Genomic DNA, 18,543 nt, shown 5'->3' with positions numbered 1-18,543 from the left:
AACAAGTTAGGCAAGGAATACTCCATGTTTAATATAGATGGCAATAGCATTAAGGTTTCGAGAGAAGTAAAAACACTACGTTTTTATCTCGATTACACCAGGTCTTTCACCAAACAAGTTAACTCCTTAGCTTCCACTACAGCTTATACCTGTAAATTAATAAGAGCAGGTAAACCCTTCTTATCCAACGATAGTTGCATGATCCTAGCAAGAGACTTAATATTATCTCGACTTGATTATTGTAATGCCCTTTACAGTGGTGCTAGTAAAACTAGCACCAAAAGGCTACAAATCTTACAAAATAATTGCCCTTAGAGCTGCTCAGGGCATAAATAAAAGGGAACATATCTCCCCTATCAGACACCAATACAAATGGCTCTCCACCGACAATAAAATCCATCTACAAATGTTCTCCTCGACGCACAAAGCCCTCAATAACGCTGCTCCTAGCTACCTGATGGACAAAATAAAAATCTCCAGTAGACCTACAAGAACTCCCAACTCCAACTGCTTGGTAATTCCTAGATTTAAACTCGCTAAAATTGGCAGCACCAGTTTCCCTGTGCTAGCCGCTAAATGGTGGAATGCCCTGCCACACAACTTGAGAACAGACCAACCTTTCTCACACTTTAGAATGAATCTTATGAAACGCCTCACTGACAAAATTATGTAAGTTACCGATAGACACTTGTGTTATGCTACTTTATCTGAATGTATATATGTATTATTAGAGATATCACAATTGTAAATTATAGTAACATTGTAAATAACTGACCGCCTCGCTTTATAGCAATGCCTCAACCTTTTGATCAGATATGCTCCCTGCTAAGTCTGTACATACCTTCTCTTTATCACTGTAAATTATGTAACACTGTAATTCTATTTAACATTGTAATTCTTTGCAAACTGTAATTCTATGTAACACTGTAAGCTTTGCATATTCTCTTCACTGCACCCGGTTACCCTTGGGTCTGGCGCGCATTACAAATAAATAAACAAACTACATGCAACATTCTAAAACTAAATTTAAGAGCTGTGAAACCAGATCAACCAACCACCTACACATTCACACCAGCTGCCCTAAAAAGCGAATTACAAAAAACACACAATGCATCCCTTAATCTAGTCAGCAAACATGAGCCTAAAAGAAAGTGCAGTTACAAACACATTTTCACATGAAACAATTCCATTCAATACATTAGTTAAAATAAAGTGCAATGAAATCCCTTCAAACAAGAGCCCTCCGCTTGGGATGGGGCCTGTGGGCTCCTGGTGAATCTACCCATTAGGTGACAAGAACCCCCCTCTGAGGAGATATAGGGGAGATTCTGCAGACCCATCTCCACCGGCCCCACTGCACCGCCTTGTTTGTAGCTGGACAGTAGTGAACACGGTACTAGGTCAGAGCTTCCATATAGACCATCAAGATTTACCTTTACCCGACCTCCCCTTGCCAGTGGGAAAACCCCGGGAATACAGCACCCCTTTGCCAGGAACTAACCAGAGATAGTACTTCCTAAGGCCCTGTCAGCTGGCAGGAGACAGATCCTCCCAAAAAAGCAACTTCCAGCCAAGCACCATCCAATATTTTAAATGGAACCACGGGCCACAATCCTAATAGATCAGAGGTGTGGTACACCAAGAACCAGAGGGGAAGTAAAACAAATACAAACTGTCCCTTCACACACAAACAGTACCTCCACCTCACTCAGCTAAAACAGCAAAATGTAAAACAGCGCCAAAACCTGTTCAACAGCAGGGGTTACGTATACAAAACACTGATTTAGCCCCCAAAAAAACCTTGCTGGAAACAGCAACTCTTCGTCCCCAGGGAAAAGGCAGGCTCCAGATAAACCGAAATCCCTCAGCTTAAACCCCTTTCCTGCAATGGCAAAGGATAGAGGACCCAGTGTCATTGTCAGGATTACTTACTTCAAGGTACACAGTCTCATGCATAAAGCAACTATTCCTTGGTTCACACACAGCATGCTTATTGGCTGCTCTTTGGTTTGTTCTTAGTCCAGAAAGGTTTACCCAGCAAGATCTTCTTTCACTCCCATTACCTTAGGGGATGCCTCTCCAGCATGCCCTTTGTTCCGGCATCATTGCAAGGGAATTACTATTCTCTTTGAGAGCAGGTATTTCTTCGCCTTTGCCAGACTAAAGTTATTATTGCCCACCAACCGGTCAACATTATGCGTGGTTTGGCTTCTCCTTTCTGCTCTCTGCCACTTCCATATTCTGAGAGAGGCTCTGGAGCCTTTCATCTCATTCTCCCTGCCTTTCAGTTACAGGTCTGATCTATGCCAGTGTCTAAGGTATAGCACACAACAGGCATTTATATTTCTTTCTGGGCTAAACCCGTCGCGGTGACAAGGGCGTCGTTGTCTGCTGTTGCCCGCTGTGTTAATCAAGGCACCAGTTGTGAGCTGCAAACTGAAGAAATTGACTTTTCACCTACCTGAATAAATCCCGCTCCGATTTGCGTAAGCCTGTGCCTCCTGCACAGCAGTTTGAAGCGAGCGCTGTGTTTGCGGAATTTATATATATATTTTTTTTCGTCGTGAGGTCACGTGATTTGAGTCACGTGAGCGGACTGAAGCCCCGCCCCCAGGAAGCGGGCTTAAAAGAAAAAACCAGCCGCCCTTGCGGCGCTAAGCCCGTCGCGGTGACAAGGGCGTCGTCGTCTGCTGTTTCCCGCTGTTTACGCAGTAACTAAGTGAGCCTGCACCCTCTACGTCCCTACACATTCAAAAGGAAAAAAACAGATCTGGAGAACACCAACCCAGAACACGCCTCCAAGAGAAATTAGAAGAAACTGTTCCTAACTTTTCAAAACATACTTCAACACTGAACTCGCAACCTACTGCACTTAAAGAATCCAGCAATACCACAAGCAAAACAAAGCCTCTTACCCTTAGTCCGCCACAAATCCTCAACAACAACGAGAAACTAGTATCTCTCAGTCCTACGAACCAAGAACCGTCACTTACCCCTACGACTGAGCTACCAAGCAATTCACCATGCTCTTCCAACCATCCTGATGAAGAACTGAAGCACCAAAAACCCTCAACTGCAGTTAAAACACCGAAGAACGACAAAAGTCAAAAAACTATTACCAACCAAACACCAGAAACGACTTCCAAATCATCCCTACTAGTTTATGGAAATGGAGGCTTCCCACCTGCACTCCAATCTGATCTCCAGTTCCATACTCCTGTAACCAAAAAACCGAAAGACCCAACGCTGAACCTAACACTGCGACAAAGAGCACTCATAGCAAAACAACAGTGGCAGTCATCTTACCACCTCACAGACTCCCCCCAAGACAACTTCTCCAAACCTTCAAACCGAGCGTCTCGACCTTCAATCGACATCACAGAAATAGATGCCATCATGGACTTCCAAGAATAGAAGAACACGAAAGCCCTAACAAACACAAGGGAAACACGAATGTGATATCTAGTACATCAACACCACTTCCCACCAAAGCTAACTTGTTCTTCCCTAAAACATTCCCGGAAGAGAACCAATTACCCTCCACAAAATGCAGAAAAAACACCCAATAGTCCAGAATCCAGTAAAAGAATTCCAACGACCATGCTGGATCTTCAAAATACGCTAGTGGCTGTCCTATCAGTAGCGATGCTCCCCTTCTTAAAGATCCAAGAAGCAACAGTTGATGCCACCAAAGACCAAGCCACTCTACTCGCAATGATCCTAACAAAACAAACAAACTTAGACTGCTTCATAACCTCAATACAAGACCAACTGAATCACGAAGCAGAATATACAAGAATGTGGCAGAATCGCCTAGCCGAAATAGCAAGAACTGATCGACTAGACAAGCAAACTCTCATAGAAACACTGACAACATTTACCACCAAAATAATGGACGACAAAGCCAAAGGACACGTCCAACCGTTCAGGCCCCAAGATCAAGGTACCCTCATACAGAACATTCCTCACCAAAAGGCGAATCAAAAAAAGACCAAACAACCCAATATGAATTTCAAATGCACAACCTACCAACTCATCTCGAGATCGCTAGTACATAACCTCCAGCATGCACCCCGTTTGACATTTTTGATCTAACCAAACGCAATCAGCCGGGTAAAGCAACAACTACAAAAGAACCAACCAAAAAAAACCGTCAAAACAGGATCACGAGCCTTTCTGCGAAAATTGCAACTCAACCAAGAGCACAAGTCGAAACCCCACCCCTCAACAACAAAGGATCCCATCAACAACAAAAATGAAACTAGTGCTAATCCATTGATCAAAGAAACGACAAAGACTAATACAAAGAATAACAAAAAACAGACACCCAAACCACAAGGAGAATTGATCTCAATCGAAGAACAAGAACCATTAGATGCATTACTGGATGCCATTGACCACGACACCGAGCCTAAAACACCAACGGCAGTAGATACACAAAATACAACGTTGATTACGTCTTCACTTCAAACTCGCAACAGAGAACATGACTCCCAAGAAGACTCAATGACCATAATAGATGAATACTGTGAGATCTCTTCAACCTCAATCTACACAAACAGGGATGAATCAACGACAAACATGTCACTTGTGTATTCATCAATATCTACTGAAGAATCCTGGTTTTCACGGAACCTGACGTCCCTTCTGATACCACGGGAAATAAACTGATTGATATGAATACATCTCTAATTAGACCAACATTTACAGATCCGCGTCAGGAACCAAGCATATTCAGACTGTCGCTAACTGCTGTGAATTTAAGACCGGATGAAAAACTAATCTTGAACAGAGTAAACATTCTTCGCCTACTGAACGCTATCCCGACATTGTCGAAGATCGCGACACAAGACATCAACGTCATACATTTTCCGAACAAGAAAAAGATGGAACAGCCCACATTGATTTTTATCACAACCAAACAATCCATTTAGTTACGTCTGCCAAAAAACAACTTGCCAAATGGGGCTTCATCCTAGAACCAATCCAAGTAACAAGATTTATGGCTCTCAAAGAAAAAAAATTGGACCCCGAATTCAGGCCTCAATCTGCCCCGATTCAACGCAAATATGACCAACAACAATCTTCAAGTAGACCACGAACAACCGAAGAACCATACCTAACAAGAAATGAAAACCAGTTCAGGCAAACAAACTCACACCAGACAACCAGCATCCCGGAAGTACCAAGGGAAACGATCACCCCTAAATATTCAACCAGAAATTCATCACCCAGAAACACTCTCCAAAGTATACAAAGGAAAACCTTTTTATAACAACCAACCTCAAATCGAAATCCAACAACAGAAACATTATCTTCATGAAATACTAGAGGGTTCAAACATCTCCTCTCAGAGGGTCCTATAAAACAAAAAGAAACAGCTATAATATGCCTCCAAGAGACTTGGCTATCCACAGAAGTGGTCTGCGATGGGTTTTCCACTTTCATGAACCCGACAATTAAAGCACAACAAGGCAGACCATCATCTGGCATGGTAATCTTGACTAAGATAGACCCCAACTGGTCAATTGTCAAAAATAAAAATATCCATCCATGGGCCCAATACATGGTCATCTGTATTTTGATCCCGCCACCCAAACCAGAGCAATCTCCGAATAAAACACACTTAATCTTCAATATCTATTGGAATGCAATATCAATGACTGATAATAAATTCATAGATTCCATCTACGACAAGTACGATAGAATAGCAAACTCTTTCGAGCAAACTGAGTTTGAGTCGCCGGCGATTTAAACATCCACCTCTACAACTCTGAAGGAATTCGTCTAGACACCCAGAAAATATCTCCAAGAGCAAGAAAATGGACCAAAGAGATCGAGATCCGCAATTTAACCTTAACAGAACAACCGTTAAACACACAAGGTCAAATGCCCCCAACATGGTCCAGTGGTAACTCCAAATCGATTATTGACTATATTTACATCTCTGAAGGAATAAAGAACAACTTAATTGCCACTGAAAACTCCACACAATCTAACAGCGATCACTGTCAAATCTCAATAACATGGCAAACAGAACAAATCGAGAACTCGTCCCTGGACCTCCCAGAACTCGAAATAAACAATGGACTAACAAAACTAAGAATAAAACAACATCAAACGATCGACTTAGTATCCAAATTTGAAAGATCTTCGATGCCTGACCATGTAAAACTCAACTATGAATGGGTACTCAGAGACTACCAATCCTTCGAAAGTACCAATCCCATTGTTATACATAAACATGCATTCAATATGGAAATTAAAAAAAAAAAAAAAGAAAAAAAGTGTTTTGAAAATAAATACGTCAACTAAAAAAACTGAATACAACAGCAGCAAATATCGCCATAAAAAAAGAAAAACAGATCTATTCTAACTCGTTTAAATCAGTCAAAGGATTATTGCAACAAGCTGACGCTGAAGCTATTCTAGCGGCAATCAAAGGGAAAAATACGAGGCAATTATGGTCACTCCTAAACGGTAACAACAGAACAACAAACATGATCCAAGAAGTTGATCCAGAAGCATGGACTGCACATTTCAACACCTTATATAAAAGTGCACATATAGAGGCTATCCAAGAAGAATCCACCTGCCCAACATGGAATCTGAAATGGGAAACTGAGGACATCATTCAAACCATTAGAACTCTAAATCCATCAAGGGCGCCAGGTCCAGACGGATTATCAAACGCAATCCTGAAGGCTGCACCGGAAAATTGGGCTAGCCTCTTCTCCCACCTGCTCCTTATCATTGAAAAAACCCAACAAATCCCACATAGCTGGACACTAGCCATCTTGATCCCCATCTACAAAACTGGTGACAGAAAGAACCCACATAACTACAGACCCATAGCCTTACTCGACCCGTTAGGAAAACTTTTTGCTAACTTTCTACTGAAAAAACGTACTGATTGGGCAACAAACAACGGAAAAGTTGAAAAAAAGGCAAACAGGATTCGTAGGCAAAATCGGAACCAACGTCAACTTGATAATACTGAGCCTCCTCAAATACGAGGCGGCATTAAGAAATCAACAGGTTTATGCGGTTTTCATCGACCTAAAAAATGGCATTCGATTCAGTAAACAGAACCAAACTATGGACCAAACTGACAACATGGGGCTGTCCACCAGCAATTCTTCATCCAATCAAGCAACTATACACTAATACCTCAGTCCAAGTCAGGCTAACAAAACAGGGTAAAGTCACACAACCGATCAATACCTCCAATGGTCTCAAGCAAGGATGTCCCTTAGCCGCCTGCCTCTACAATCTATACACCTACGACTTTGTCAACTCAATAAAAGATCCACTCTCAAATCCTCCGAAACTAAATAATGAATCAGTTCTATCATAAATATATGCTGATGACATCACAGTCATGGACAAAACCCCATCGGGTCTACAAAAAACTCTGGACAAAGTATCAACCTACATGACAGCCAATGAACTTCAGATCAACATAAACAAAACCAAAGTAATGAACCTAACAACCCAAAAAACAAAGAAGAAACGAAAAACCCCAAAGTTCTATCTTGAAAGCAAAGAAATTGAAACAACAAAATCCATCAAATATCTAGGGGTAATGGCCAATGCATCATCCACGGAACAACAGTGGAAAATGCACATCGAAGACAAAGCCAGATCCCTAGCCAGACTAGGTCGGTTCTATCACTGCAAATTCGGGACATATTCCTTTAAATCAACAATCATCTTCTATAAACAAAAAGTTGTTCCCATATTGACCTACGCTGGCGAAACCCTGGTAAACAACCAAGGGCTGAAATGGCACCTCTACGAAGCAATATTCTGGAGGAAAAGACTAGCAGTACCAAAAAACTTCCCCATGACAAGGATCCGTTTCGAACTGGCGTTGGAATAATTACAATCCATAATATCATGGAAACAGATGGATCTCTACAGGAAAATAATAAGCCACGAAAAGATCCCAGCCATAGAAATATTGAAAAGCAAAAAATATGCTACAAACGCAACGATTCTCCAACAATGGACCAACAAGGAAGACTCAAATGGAAGCTGAAGGCATCACCGAAGAAACGTTAATGAACAGGCCACAACACGCAAAGCTAACACTACAAAGGAGCGACTGGATAAAAACTCTCGAAGATCAGACTAAATATAAACGCCATCAAGTATGCGAAATAGACATAAGAGCCCTTCATGAACTTCCACCATACTTGACCTGTTTTCCAGATCGACATACCCGAGATCTCTTCTTAAAGTTCCGATTGAACATCTTACCAACCCAAGACTGAGTATCACCCAACAGACAGAAATCAAATCCTCAGACTCTCGCTTCTGCCAGAGCAACGGAACCAAAGAGACATTGTTCCATATCATGATTTGTCCTGCCCTACAAGAAAAAAGAAATCTATTTAAGGACTTCTTTAGAATATCAAAATAACAGATGACTACAAAAGAACGCTGGAACCATCTGCTAAATGGCAACGACAAACATTTAATTCTAACGGCCATTAAATTTTGGATCGAGACCGAAAAGATCACGAAAAAAAAATAAGTAAATCGTTCTTTAGTAATTATCCTAACGATTCTTCGAAAGACAAATATAATCACAATTTTGGATTACCAAACATACCATTTAAATTTTTTTAAAAAAAAAAATTAAAAAAACATTCTCTCTGGGGCTCCAAGTCTCTCCCAGACAATGGGCCTCATTTCTTTCTCTCTGCAAAGAATATTGTACTTTTTCTCCCTACATGTGAGTTATGAGTGACTGGTCTCTTCTCCATCCCGACACCTTCAGTATAGCTGTATTCTTTGAGATACAATAAAAAAAATTTAAAAAATGAAATGCTGCCGCTATAGGCGTCACATGTCTTATCCTTAATAACTGAGCCAAAGACTGAGAATTGCTCAGGAGTTAGAACCTTTGTCCTAAAATGACTAGGGAAACCCAGGATAATTAATAAAACTCAACTTTTCATTTAGTTCCTTCCTATACAGCGATAAGCCACATGGGAACAAGTTTTGTTGTCTATACTAACCCCTACCACCTGCATAGGCATTCACCAAACTCAAAATCTTAATTAAGATGTTGAACTAGCTTTACCCCATCACAAGTGTTGTGTTGTCTACTGTCATCACAACCAGAATGAAAGTGACAGCAAGGTCAATTGGGTGGCCATTCTTCTAGTTGAGTATAAAACGCACACCAAAACAAGAAAAGTACACTATCAACACGTATGCCCCCCAACCACGACGCTGCCGCCTTCTTTAGGTCACTGGTCCACAGACTGGCACCATACAGGGGAGCCCTGTGGATATTGGGGCGGGGGGACTTCAACAGTGCACTTAACCCAGCGCTGGATAGGTCAGATGTAAGGCATAGAAAACCGGCGCCACAGGCGAAAGCACTGGGCACCTACTGCAGGTGTTTGGACTTTGTGACATCTAGAGGCAGCTGCATGGGGACAGGAGGGGTTACTCCTACCATTCAAGCCTGCACGGGGTACACACGCATAGATTACTTGCTCACGGACACTGAATCCCTAGTTGAATTAGTCACAGCGGAATACAATGCAAGGGTCCTCTTAGACCATGCACCGATGGCCGTTACGTGGCAGAGAGCTGTGTGCAGACCCCCCAATCCGGACAGGGAGATTAAAAGCAGAAGCACTGCCCGATGAGTTCAGAGCACATATGGGGGACAGGATAGAGGAATTGTTTTCCCTGAAATCAGGGAGTGTAGGATAAGGCGGGGGAATCCTTTACGGTGGTGGGAATCCTTTACGGTGGTGATGAGGGGCGAGGCGATAGGCAAAACGGATGGCATACGGAGGGAACTGCTGCGTAGCACCTCTAGTATAGAGGCACAGATGGAGGCATTGGTGGATGGGACAGGGCAACCAATGCGGAGCGACAGAGCTTAGCAGGCACAGACTTCTATAGCAGACTGGGAGCGACAGGGCAAACATGGGCATGCCAAATACACAGAGGCTCCACGAAAGTGGGGACAAGCCCGGGCGAGTATTTGGCTGGCTGTGTCGCACGGAGGAGAAGAGGGGAAACATTAGCTCTATCAAGGATGAGTGTGGGGAAGAATGGCAGGCCCAAAGTGATATCAACGCAGCCTTTAGCCGATTCTTTCGGAAGTTAAATATTGCGGACAAGGGGAGCATGCGCCAAGGACATAGAAGAAGCGCTGTCAGAGATGCTTGATGCCCCGCTCACTGAAGAACTGAAGGGGACCATACTCACGCTGCCTAGTTGCAAAACGCTGGGGGCCGACACTCTCCTGGCCGAATTCTACAAGGAGTATGTGGGCGAACTCGCGCCTAATCTTCTGCAGATGCTGCAAGCGCCATTTGAGGTGGGCCTACTGCCCACAAGCCTGAAGGAGTCTATAATAGTGCTGATACTTAAACCTGGCAAGTCGCTGCTCGAATGTGGCTCGTATAGGCCGCTCGCAATGATAATCGGGATTGTAAAATTCTAGCTGTGGTACTGGCGAATAGGCTGCAAAGAGTGATCAGTGCCCTGGTGCACCCTGACCAAATGGGTTATGTTCCTGGCAGGAATAAGTCCTGGAACCTGCGTAGACTGCATCATGTAATAGACAACACAGCGGGGCGGAGGAAGAATATGCTGTGGCTTCGCTAGACGCGTTAAAAGCGTTCGATTCTGTGAAATGGGAATGGCTACAAGCTGTCTTGCAGCGCTTTGGGGTTGGCCCGCTATTTTTGCGATGGGTGCACCCGTTATATAAGATGCCAATGGCTTGGGTAAAAACTGGAAATATGTCTCAGAGGCTTGGGAACTGTGTACGTGAACTAAACAGGGGTGGCAGCTCTCGCCTATGCTGTTTATCCTTGCTCTGGAGCCCTTGGCAGCTTTTCTCAGAGTAGACAAAGAAGCGGGCATACCAGTGGGGGCGGGGGGCAACACACATGTAGTCATGTTACTCTATGTATATAATCCGGAGGTTAATTTACCGTATATGCTTGAGGTCCTGGACGGTTTTGCAAGGTTGCCTGGCATAACCATCAGCAAGGAAAAGTCGAGCTGTTCCCACTGGCGAGCCTGGCAGGGTTGGAGCGTAGGTGCCTATCGAACCTGTGGTTACAGTGGGCCGTGGACACCTTTAGGTATTTGGGGGTGGACGTTTATCATGATACCTGGACGGTGCATGACATGAACACATTGGGAGCGCTTTGGGGGATCGAGAGATCAATGGAGTTCTGGCAGAGGCACCCGTTGTCAATGATGGGCCGAGTGGCGCTCCTAAAGATGGTGGTGTTGCCACACCTGATGTACCATTTCGTAAACATACCTTATGATATTTTGGGACAGTTCTTCAGTAAAATCGACTCCTTGATGAGGGAATATATCTGGGGGCTGGGGGGGGTGGCAAGAGGTGCAGGATCTAGTTGGGCACAATGGCCAGGGAATACAAAGACAGGGGAATCAGGCTGCCGCATTTCAAGACGTACTATCTAGCAGGCCAGCTGCAGTTCATTATGACCAGTCTGGCGGATGAGGCCTCGCTGGACACAGGGCCAATAGAGAGCGAACTCAGACCATACTACCTGTGGGAGGTTCTCTGGGTGGGAGATGCCAGTCTGCACAGGATGTCCAGGCTAATTGCACTGGGGCGGAGACTATGGCACAGACTCTGGTAGAGGATGGGGAGGCAGGATCCGTACTCCGCCAATATACCCTTGACGGCCATCTGCGGAAGGAAACAAGGGGAGGTTCGTAGCTTCAGGCTTCATTGTGAGCCTAACGGGGTAATTGCCCTGGGAGACTTGTGCCAGGACAGCAGATTGATGGGTTTCCCAGAGCTGGCTGAGAGATACGATATCCCCAGGGCTCAGTTTCTGACATACTATAGGGTGACTAAAATGATAGAGGCCAGATGGCCAGGAATGAAGGAGTGCATGGAAGGGCACACCACGCTGGACTCCTTTCATTACTTAACAGAAGAAATGATACTGGATTTACTCAGCACCCTGGAATTTAAAGGTAGGGCTAAGTGGGAGGACAACATGGGGAGACCCTTCACAGAAGGGGAATGGACCAAACCACTGATACACACCAAAGGTATCCAGGAACACTCGATTCAAGCAGTTACAAATACATGTTACACACAGGGGGTACATTTATTTTATTTATTGAATATGTATATGGCGCCTATACAGCAAATGGCATTTCCAGGCACCAGAAGACAAAAGAAGGGGGTAGTGGTGAACAGGGGAGTAAATAATAACGGTCCCACTAGGCCTTGTAACATTCAGATCGTGCAAGTGCAAAATAAGGCGGGTAAGGGGGTAGGGGTTAGGCAAGTGCTGAGGGAATGCAAAAAGGGCTAAGTGCCAGGGTATGCCGGGGGTGGACCACTGTCTAAGTGCAAGGACAGGGTGGATTCTGGAGGGAGGCCCATCCCACCAGGCTAGTCAGGGAAGGGGGCCTGGAAGTGCTGGTTGGGGGGAGTGCTGGTGTAGACTGGTCAAGGAGAGCCTGGTAACCTGTAAGACTCATAAGGGACCAGGCCGCCAGTCGCAGCAGCAGCAGATGTGAACATTAGCAAGGGCGGTCAAAAGGAAAGTAAGCAGAGAAAAGCAGGGTCTTGAGAAGTTTCCAGAACTTGAGGCGATCCGGCTCAAGTAAGAGGAGTAGGGAGGCCATTCCAGAGGGGGCACCTGCCAAATAGAGAGATCTACCCCCCACCCCACTCGCTGCTTGGAAAAACTTCTGATTTGCAGAGCTTTGAAGCTAGAGGACAGACAGGATATAGAAGGGAGGTATTTAGGGAGCTAGAGCTGGATATAGCGAGGTCCCAGGCCCCAGAAAGCCTTGTAGATGATACAGAGGGTCTTGAATTTGACCCTCGCAACCCCCGGGAGCCAGTGGAGAGATTTTAGAGCTGGAGATATGCGGTCCCTGGGCTCGAGGCCAAAATAAGTCTTGTAGTCATATTTGTGATAAGTTGAAGGGCGCAAAGGCAGGAAAGAGGTAGGCTGAGGAAGAGGTTGTCGCTATAGTCAGGCCTAGAGAGGACCAGAGCTCTTGAATGTTTAGGGGACGGTGAGGAAGGGGAGAATTCCTCCGAAGAGGTGAAGCTGAAAGTGGGCCTTCTTGGCAAGGTCCGTGGTTCGAGGGGAGAAGGAGAAAGGGGAGTCGAAAATGACACCAAGATTTTTGGCCTCTCAGGATGGTGAGGGGAGAGAACCCAAGGAGGGTGGCCAGAGAGTGTGAGGGAAATAGGGAGCAGGGGTCCCAAAAGAAAGGATCTCGGTCTTACTAGCATTAAGACAGATCGTTAGCCGTTCACCATGCATGAATAGCAGTCAGACATGAGAGAGGAAGAGTAGGTGGTAGTGGAAGGAATCTTGGAGAGCTGTGTGTCATCAGCATAACACTGGAAGTGAGAAAAGAAGGGCAGCAAGTGGGCCAGAGGGGCAAGGTAGAAGTTGAAGAGCCACAGCGCTAGGATAGAGCCCTGAGGAACGCTGCAGGTAGAGAGTAAGGTGGAGAAGAGGAAAGGGCCCATTTGCACCTGGGAAGGTTGATTAGATAGGAAGTCAGCCAATCCAGTGCCAGGTCCATGACGCAAAGTGTATCCTGAAGCCGGTTAATGAGGATGTATTGATTGACTGTGTCAAAGGCAGAGGAAAGATAGTGGAGAATGAGAACGGAAGGGGAGTTGGAATCAAGATTTGAGAGCAGGTCTTCACGGGTGTTCAGGACGGGAGTTTCCGTGCCTCTGGGTGCTCTGGAGCTAGACTGGTCGTTCATGGAGGCACCCAACAGATTCAGTGTGGTGGGTCAATTGGGAGATGACCAACTTATCCAAGAGTTTGCCCAGGAAGGGGACACTGGAGATAGGGTGGTAGATAGCAGGGCAGGAAGGGTCAGCAGACAGCTTTTTTTAGGAGAGGGTGCAATAGGGAGTGCTTGAGGGGTTCTGGTTACAGAAGTCAGCCAAGGTAGGGGAGGGGAGGGACAGTATATTTCCCTTGATAGTTCTGGAGGAACAGGGGAGCCCTTGTTTGGAGGAGATCTTCATAGAGCGGACAACTTTAGAGAACTCATCCGGTGTTATGGGCAAGGAGGGGAGTATGGGTGAGGCAGAGAGGGGGGCCAAGGGAGGAATGAGAACAGGTGGGGAGTAGGGAAGGTGGTAGAGGCGAGTGAGGACAGATGTCCTGTGTTTTAATTGTGAAATGCGGGGCAAGTGCAGAACAGAGGACCTGGAATGGACATGAAGTGGAAACTGCAGCAGGATTGGAGAGTTCCTTACACATTTTGAACAGTTCAGCCGTTTTGTTGGTGAGTGCAGGCTTGGATATGGGCCCTCTTCTTGGAGCGGATGGAGTGACGGTATTGCCTTCGGAGCAGGCGGCAGGCCAGTTTGGCATTGGATGAGCTTGAAATCGGCCACTTACGTTTAGCAATTCTGCACTTTCGTTTCAGTGAGGCTAGGTTGGAATCCTACCAGTTGCTGCACTTGGAGGCAGGTTTCATGTGAATCCTCATGACAGGGGCAAGGGTGTCAAGGGTGTTGGAAATGGAGTGGTGAATGTTAGCGAGGGCTTGTCAATGGGAGCGTCAATATCAGGGAAAGGAGGGGCATTAAAGTGGCGGCAAAAGCAGCGACTGACGCCGCTTCATCAGTCGAATGATGGAGGAGAATGGCAGTGTTGGCAGCAGTTTATCCAGGGAGCCTAGGAGCTCCAGGAGAGAGGAGCAGTGAGCGGGTTAGCGATATGTATGTCTGCCGAGATGAGCACATCTAAGGTGCGTCCGGCTGAGTGATTTGGACCAGAGGGAAGAATGGTGAGGGAAAGAGAATCGCAGAGGTCACAGAAGAGTACAGTGGCTGCTTCAGAGTGTCAAGATGGATGCTGAAGTCTGCAAGGAGGAGATGCTTAGCGGTAGAAGTCAGGAGAGATCAGCCCATTCAGAAAGGAAGCAAGAGACCGGGCCAGGGGGCCTGTAGATGGTGGCGAGTGAGCGAGAAGGTAGGAGAGACACCAAGTAGGATTGAGTGGATATGATGGTAGCAGGGACCCAATCAGGCAAGGTCAGGGCCACTCGGCCTCCAGACCGGTTGGGCCTGGAGAGGATCTTATTTCCCTCGGAAGAAGAGTGTCAAGAGCAGTGACAGAGCTGGCATTGAATCACGTCTCGGTAAGGGCGAAGACGCCAAGGTCAAAGTGTTCAATACGGAGACAGATATCTGAGGGGTGTTTAACAGCAGAGCCATCATTGAGGGTAGCTAAGTGAAGCTGGTTGCCACCTTTGAAGGATTTCCGAGGAGGGGTACAGAGGTTTGGTAGGCCCGACCGAAGTGGCAAGGAGGCCAGGCGGAAGGAAGAGTGGCAGGGGAAGAGAGGATGTTGATGACAGAGGGAAGACGTCAATCAACAAGAACGAGGTTGGGTTGAGAGCTCTGGGCCGTAACAGTGCCATTCCGATAGACATACATAACCTATATGCCATCTCGAGGTTCCTGGGTTCTGGTCATGCCCAGTAATCGGGACCTTCTGGCAGGATATTGTAGGAAGAGTTTCAAAAGGAGGGATCGGCATGTATGAGTGGCCGCCGGAGGCACGCCTACTGGGGATGTTCCAGAGCAGGCACGCTCAAGCACACCTTCCGAAGATGAAAGGTCTCATCTGCGTTGTGGTCAAGCGCAGGATTGCACTAGCACGGAAGTCAGTGGAGGGCGCCGGATAGAGGAATGGTGGGGAGACTTGGGGAAATGGGCGGAAGCCGAGACAGAGGTTTGGCAAAAGACGGTGTACAGGGGACAGAGGGAGGTCAGCTATGACGTTGCAGCATGGAACGCACTAGACTAAGCACTGTTCGCACCCTCAGACGACATGCCTCCCTGAGACCCGTGCAATAGCAGCGGGAGGTGAATTGGCTGAAGATGAGGCAGGGCTATGGTTGGGCTGGGGTGGGCCAGAGAGCAGAGGGCTGGCGGGGGTTGGACACGAACACATGCAAGTGTTTGGTTGCATTTGTTAAGAAGTTGGGGTTCTAAGAACCCTGTTTGGTTGTGGGCAGCTGGGCTCACACAGGCGGTGGCAGACCTTGAGGTGAGCACCAGAAGCACACATCAGAGACAGCAGCAATAATCTGCGTGAAGTACCCGACCATAAACGGAGTGATTATGTAATCCACAAGGACACGCAGAGATGACTTACATTTTTCTTTAAACTTTCATCTTGCAGCGCAATGGCTATTGTTTTTTGTTGAAATGCCAATAAAGAGAACAAAAAAACAAACAAAACATGACAATAGCACAGCTGTTGCGCAGGAGCATATATTGTCTCCAGAAGGAAGTCAAAAAGGAGCTTTGTTTTCAAAAATTCACCAACTGTTTTCATTTTGCTGTATGTATCCAATGTTTGATTCTGGGATTGCCATTTGGAATAAGAGCTCTAAATACAGGAGTCCTCCATACACTCACTTTGAGGGTCTTTATAAATAACGCACTACTTTCAAGAAATAAGAATCTGTTCAACCACTGGATTTTGATGAATGTTCACTGGAAATTAAAAATACTTTGAAATCTGATCTTAGAGGAAGCTATTTGAATTATCAAAATGATCAGCACTCCAATATTAACATGTCTCAAGCAATGTTATTAAACTTGTCAAAGTATATTTTCTCTATTCATCCAGATCAAAATGATCAACCACAACAATACTTTTAGCAATCTTTAGAGTACAAGAGGGTAATACACATGCTCACACTCTCCACAGATAAAATACCAACATTACACTGCATACATTCGCCAGATGCCAATGTTTCCATTTGCAGTTCTTACCCATTCTATAAGCAAATAATCAACAATGTGTCACCGTAATGCTACTGTATTTCTAGACCATAGTCCTCCATCTGGCATAGCACACTTTCTGTGAAGTGGAGCCTTACGTTGGGGGCCACCAGGACACATGACGACGAGCCCTAGAAGACTCTGGAATAACAATGCAGGCAGAGCCTTTCTATATTACAATATGCACTGCTGGAAAATGTCCATAATCCCTTCTCACATGATTAACCCATATGTATCCTATAAGTGGGAGGTGTTGAATAGGCTCCAGTTACAATTTCTCCAGCTGATACAGAGACTCCACAGAGGGCCAGATTCAGAACCCTTACCGTAGCCTGGTAGGCTAAGCTCTAACCAGGCAATCTTCCCAGTGAGTTTATTTAGGCATGCTCTTCCTTCTGAGAACCACTGCTAAGAAAGCACCCTCTACTGAAAGTGGAGAGGCTCCAGGGAGAATCTCAGGAATCTGTGATACAGTGGCCAGCTGGTAATATGCAGATAAGTGTCTTGAAGTTCCAAAGCACATATACAGCCTCTCTTCTGCAGAAAGGAAAACCTCTTTACTGGGGTGACCATCTTGAATATTCTGGGGCAAAATGGAAAATGTTATGGATCAGCCTGCATCCAGCATTGCCCTTTTTCTTGATCCCAAAGAAGTGAGAATAGAAGCTTGAGCCATCATTGGAAGGAGGTGCCCTCACCACAACCCTGAGAACCAAGAACTTCCCAATCACTGATTCTGGCCCAGAAAGACTGCTTGAGAGTTGGAGAGGAGTGAACAACCGGGGGAAGTAGAAGCTTGTTCCACTCAAACCAACAGGGATCAAGCGTCACAGGTGATTTGCCTCCATGATTCCTGATGTATAATCAACCACCTCCCTACTGAGGTGGAATGTGTTAGTAGCATTCATTGCTTTGGTTTGGACTCTGGGGATAGGTGGGGGACGAGAACCGTTAGGTGCATTGTAATTTACACCTACGACACAAACAGGTCTCTGATGTTCCTGCAAGCCCCTGAAGCCCTGGAATGTCCTACACCAGTTTGATGCTTGATAAGATGAGGACACTGGCTTTTGCAAAGGCTTTTACATTGGTCTTAACTACTTGGCCTTAAAGGTGTTGGTCTTCTAAGTCAGAATCTCATCTTTGGGGGCATCACAACATTGTTTCAGACAACTGAATGAGAATTCCAATACATTATCCTTTGTGTCCAGGAACTACATGGTACTTGGGTGAAGGCTGCAAGATGAGCGCCTGTTACCGCTCTACTAGTACTGAAACTAGACCTCATCCAAGAAGTGGGTTTATGTGTTTTATTTATACAAGTGCTTAAAAAGGTAACAGATGTCAGAATGTGTGGCAAAACCTATTGAGGTTACGGGAGCCTGAGAAACCAGAGTGTGCAAACACCCTAGGAAAAGAGGGATCAAGAAAGACAAGAACATTGTTCATAACGTCTGGGAAGCTATTAAGGTTACGGGATCCTGAGAAACTGAGTGTGCAAATACCCTATGCAAAGAGTGAAAGAGAACAATACGAATACTGTAAATAACAGCTGGGAAATCTATCCAGGTTACGGGAGCCTAAGAACCTGATTGCACAAATACCATATGGAAAGGGGGAAAGAGATGCATGAAAACTTTAATAAGGACTGAGAAAGCCACAGAAGTTAGAGAGCTCTAAGAGAACAGGGTGGACAGCTGCATTACATGAAATAA

The 18,543-nt window shown here is 45.5% G+C and overlaps 1 protein-coding gene across 1 annotated transcript in view; it reads right to left on the bottom strand.

Moving 5' to 3' along the window:
• Nucleotides 1–18,543, bottom strand: part of DDX59 (DEAD-box helicase 59) — a 223,358-nt gene that overhangs the window by 9,727 nt on the left and 195,088 nt on the right. The gene's annotated exons all lie outside the window — the stretch shown is intronic.

The sequence above is a fragment of the Ambystoma mexicanum genome, chromosome 1q (assembly GCF_040938575.1).
Source record: "Ambystoma mexicanum isolate Mex_15411 chromosome 1q, UKY_AmexF1_1, whole genome shotgun sequence".
NCBI classification, from domain to species: Eukaryota; Metazoa; Chordata; class Amphibia; order Caudata; family Ambystomatidae; genus Ambystoma; species Ambystoma mexicanum.
Note: the sequence above shows the minus strand (reverse complement) of the source record. Positions and strands in the feature narration are given on the sequence as shown.